The sequence below is a fragment of the Cydia splendana genome, chromosome 1 (genome assembly GCF_910591565.1).
Source record: "Cydia splendana chromosome 1, ilCydSple1.2, whole genome shotgun sequence".
NCBI lineage: Eukaryota > Metazoa > Arthropoda > Insecta > Lepidoptera > Tortricidae > Cydia > Cydia splendana.
The window spans coordinates 34,577,768-34,582,390 of record NC_085960.1 but is presented as its reverse complement, the minus strand read 5'-3'; the positions used below and the strand labels follow the sequence as shown (position 1 = coordinate 34,582,390).

General features: G+C 34.6%; 1 long non-coding RNA gene across 1 annotated transcript; it reads right to left on the bottom strand.

Moving 5' to 3' along the window:
- Nucleotides 1–1,514: 1,514 nt before the first annotated feature.
- LOC134806007 (uncharacterized) lies at nt 1,515–4,382 on the bottom strand. Its single transcript, XR_010146446.1, has 4 exons — nt 4,292–4,382; nt 3,972–4,055; nt 3,427–3,540; nt 1,515–1,848 (listed from the first exon to the last, which is right to left on the bottom strand). It is a non-coding gene; the product is annotated as an uncharacterized LOC134806007 (long non-coding RNA).
- Nucleotides 4,383–4,623: the final 241 nt, after the last annotated feature.

The window sequence follows — 4,623 nt, the reverse complement described above, 5'->3', positions numbered from 1 at the left end:
GTTTAAAAATATGGTTTCTTTATCCTAAAATATGCGTGTTTAAAAGGTAAAGGTTCAACTGCCTAAATCTTCCTAATTTCTAATTTATATGGGGAAAGAATTAATGCTTCTATAAAATTTTATTTCTACTTTTCATTTCTGGTTGTCTGGTGTAGGAACGAGGTACTGAGTAATAAAATCAGGTATTTACAACATGATCTCTTAATTATCAATCTGGATTTAGGAATGCAGACTATTCTGGGATTGAAGAACGGTTTGCTTTAGGGAACCTTTGTCAGGCAAGAGCAGTACAAAGCATATATTGAGTGAATACTCAATTTCGACCTCTACTAAACATAATAGTTAACAAATAAACTCGGTGCTTCGTTTATACATCTAGAGAACTAGGAATTCTGTCTAGATTATCAGCTTTGGGGAATGGGACTATGGGATTAGCATCCCTAGCTTTTGAATATAAAAAAGATAAGTAATTATGATGATTGATGGATACTTTGACACTTCTTTTCATCATCATCTAGGTGCGTTTAGGTTACGAAGTGTTGGTCATAGCCCGTCTGGCTAAACTGGTAGGGTAGGTGTTCCGATTAATACTTGCAAATCGGACTAAGAGCTTCCAGACCTGCATCGGGCGTACGGAGCAGCACGTGTGATTAAATCACACATCGTTTAGAAGATGATAGTTAATTATAATTAACCTTGAAATGCTAGGGTGTAAAAGAGCTTATCTCAGGAGTGCTGCTTCTATGTTATCCCGGAAGCTTAATAGGTGTGGCAGGATTTTACCAACAACATTTTTATATATTTTATATCATCATATATGCTGCAATACTTAAATACATCATAGTAAATTTACACCACCATTTACGTTGCACTAATAAATTCTGAATAATTTTCTATTTCTCTGAATAATTTTCTTTAGGTTATTTCTTACTTCCATAAATAATTATATTTATTACCATAAATATCTGTTCTCAAAATCTAGGTAATAATAAATAAAGTCAGAGTCCAAAATTTAGCTGATACTCATTAAAGAATTTGAGGTTGCTGCGGTTCACTTCAAGGGGTCCTAACTACTAGCTAGACGATCACATGGCCATATTTTAAGGGTAAATCTAAAGGGGATGTTATATTAAGGTAGGTAAGTAAGTAAGTTAGGGGGGAGGTACATTTTGGTGAAACCGTGACGCAGGATGTAGTTTACCTGGGTTACTACGGTTCTTCAAGGTATATGTATGTAAAAGTAGCCTTCCAGGCTACATTTTGCTGGCGTGAAATGGAATGGGTACACTTGATTTTGGACTCTGTTTTTATTATGGTTTAAATAAAAGTCATAAAGCATTCATTTTATTATTCAATAGTTATTATGTACACGTAGAAAGGTCTTATATAAAAGTCATGAAACATTAAGTTTATTATTCAATAGTTACTATGTACGCAAAGAAAAATTATTACTATTCCACTGTAGTAAGGGTTATCTATCCGCAGACGAAAAGAACGTAATTATATCAGTCGGCTTATTTATTAAAACACTAACTATGTACAATTACTGATAACTTGTGCGTAGCTGCTGAGACCTCAGCAGGGGTATGCACTTATGCAGCCAACCAAGCATTAATCTTCTCCTAACATTTAAAAACGATTAGTAATTTGCATCTCGGATATCAAGATTCTACGTTGACACATCGTTGGCGCGTTCTATCTCGGAGGTGGCGCCATCTCTTGACGAGTTTGGTACTACATTTTTTTACTCGTTCTCTGCGCGCCGTAATTAGGGATTTACTTTCATATTCCTCAGCTTAAGATGTTTGTCATCACTACTAATGATCCATCTTCTTGCGTCTTTGATATCTGAAAAATAAAGTTACAAAATTAAACCCTATGTAGTATAACATTAGCACTTATTAACGCTTATTTTAAGCGAAAACAATCAGTCTTATTTATCTCCTGTCATACATTTATTAAGAAATTAGCTTCATTGCAGGTACCAATAATAAATAAATAAATATTCTAGAGACAATCTTTCACATATCAATTTGGCCTGGGGCTAGGCAAAACTTGTACTGCTGGTACTAGGCGGCGCAGTACATACTTGTATAGATAAATACATACTTAGATTAACAAATAATGTCCATGACTTGGAAACTCATATTCGTGGTAGACGGCCTTTGCCAGGCAGCATTTGTAGGCAGGGTTACTATAATTTGGGTTAGGAGGCTGTTACCATAGTCTAGAGATAAGATTAGGTTACCTAAGTTAGCCTAGGATGTGGTCAGATAAGATATCTAGTTGTGTAAGAACATGTACTTTAGTCGATAAATCATGGGGGCGTGAAATTGTTCATTTCACGTAGGCTTACTTGTAATATTACAGAACCGGGGGCGTATTACAAATATATACATTAGTTGTAAAATTATGGGGGCGTGTAATTGTTCATTTACACGCAGGAATACTAAGGCATAGGGGGCGTATTTCACTACTTTCTTATGCTCCCGTCTTAAAAGCCGGCAACGCACTTACAACCTCTCTGGCTTTACGAGGAAACGGCAATCATTCATCACCGGGTATATGTCTGTTAGTTTGCCTTCTATATCATAAAAAAAAAATAGCTAGGTACTCGTGTGTGATAGATAACATTGGAGTTCCATCTTTGTTACATGCTTTGTTTACTGATAAGCTGTCACTATAATAAACTAGTTAAGTTACAGATTGCATAATATGTATGTACGGTCCTGGATAGGCCTGTCGATCATAGAGTAAGAGTAAGAAACAGATATTACAGATAATTCTGTTAGGTTTTATTTGCTTCACGTGTGGGTCCGAATGACAACCACACATGCCAGTAATAAGCTTAAATTTCATTAATGTACGAAAACATCATACATTTGCTACTGTAGGATAAGAAAAATGAGCATATATGTATGCATGAGCTTGGATTTGAATAGGAAATCGTATGTTAAGACTATTTTTAGACCAATTTATAGATATTTAGGTTAAGAAAAGGGTAATAGTACATGCTGCAATCACTATTGGAGCATAAGTAGAACATACACATTTGTATGAAAGTTTATCTACATATTTTTCAGTACGGAACCCTAAGAGTCACAACATTTATCGAGAACAGCGCTGAGATATGTATAGTTTACTGGTTATAGTTATTACTATTATCTATAAGAGCTCCTGCGAGCTGCCTTGTGTACCTTATTGTCATTATTTAAGCCGCTCAAATAATTTCATGAAAATCAATTGAGAAATGCAACGCGCCAATTAGCCGGACGAACAGCGTGCATACAAAGACATATTTGTAGTATGAAGGTAGCCTGTTAACTTATGATTACAGTACAGTTCTGCTGACGGTACTTTTCAATAGTATTCTGAATGCTATTAAGTAATAATATACAATAATTGGTTAAGCTAACACGCTAGTACCTAACATTTCTTTCTTGTATCCATTGAAGACTAGAGCGACCTTAGCAGCAAATTCTTGAGATACGGCCATCAAACAGGAGTGTTGAAGTATTGAAGTCAGAGGTTCTTGGTAGCCTGGAATAAATTAGGCAAGTATTAGGAAACTTCAGAGAAAAGAGTTGAATAAGTACAGTAATAGTAGTAAAATATCAACAGTCATTCATTAGAGGGGGCGCGTCATTATTTTATTGTCAAATACACTCATAGGAAATATTAGGTTTCACAAAAGTAGACTAGACAGTACTTAAATTCTTCAAAATCCAAAAAAGTTTGAGAATCTTTGCCTTACAGGGCACATTTCCATAAAGTGAGGTCACAAATAAGCTAGATTAAGTTACTTAGTCAACAAAATCATAATAGGATGTAAGGTTAATGGCAGTTTTCATATCTCCGATCTTTCATCCGGAACCTCTTCGCTCATTATTTTGAAATATTAGAGTCAGACATAAGTTAAGAGTTTTTATAGCTTATGATAAGTTTGGTATTTATATAATGAAATAAAATACCTGTCATGACTGGAGACAGTCTATAGAAGTACATTGAAGGCAGGCATATTGTTACTGCGGAGCGATGCCATTTCTCCGGGAACTCTGAAATTGATAAAGTATAAAAGTTAGCTAAAGTAGGGTATATTTAAGAGAACCTATTCATAAGTCTCATTAAAAGTGTTTATTATTTAGTACAAGTAGGGTCTTTACAGTCAAGTTAAAAATAAAATCAATTTTTATTTTATTTTTGAGAGCGATGAAAAATTTTGAAGTTTGTTTTTCTAGGTACATATGTATATGTTACAGTAGTTTTTTAGTAGCATGGGTGTTATACTTACTAGGGGACTGTTGAAAGGCTCGGAAGAACCCATGAGGGCATCAATGGAAATTTGCTCCGCTCACTGACAACTAGGTATTGGGTTTCGGTTGCTGAAAAATAAGGGTTAGGCCCACAAATTATATTAAATTTACCGGAAGACTGCGGGATCCTTTTGTAAAGAAAATACATATTTATTAACAAATTTTCATTACCATGCAAGAAATCCTGTTTATTTTTAGTTGACATTATCATATAATTATGATTTTTATAATATGTTGCACTTCCAAATTTAGGAAGCTAGTATTTCCGAAAGAAATTGACCAGGGTCATCTTTTTAGAGCGACAACATTT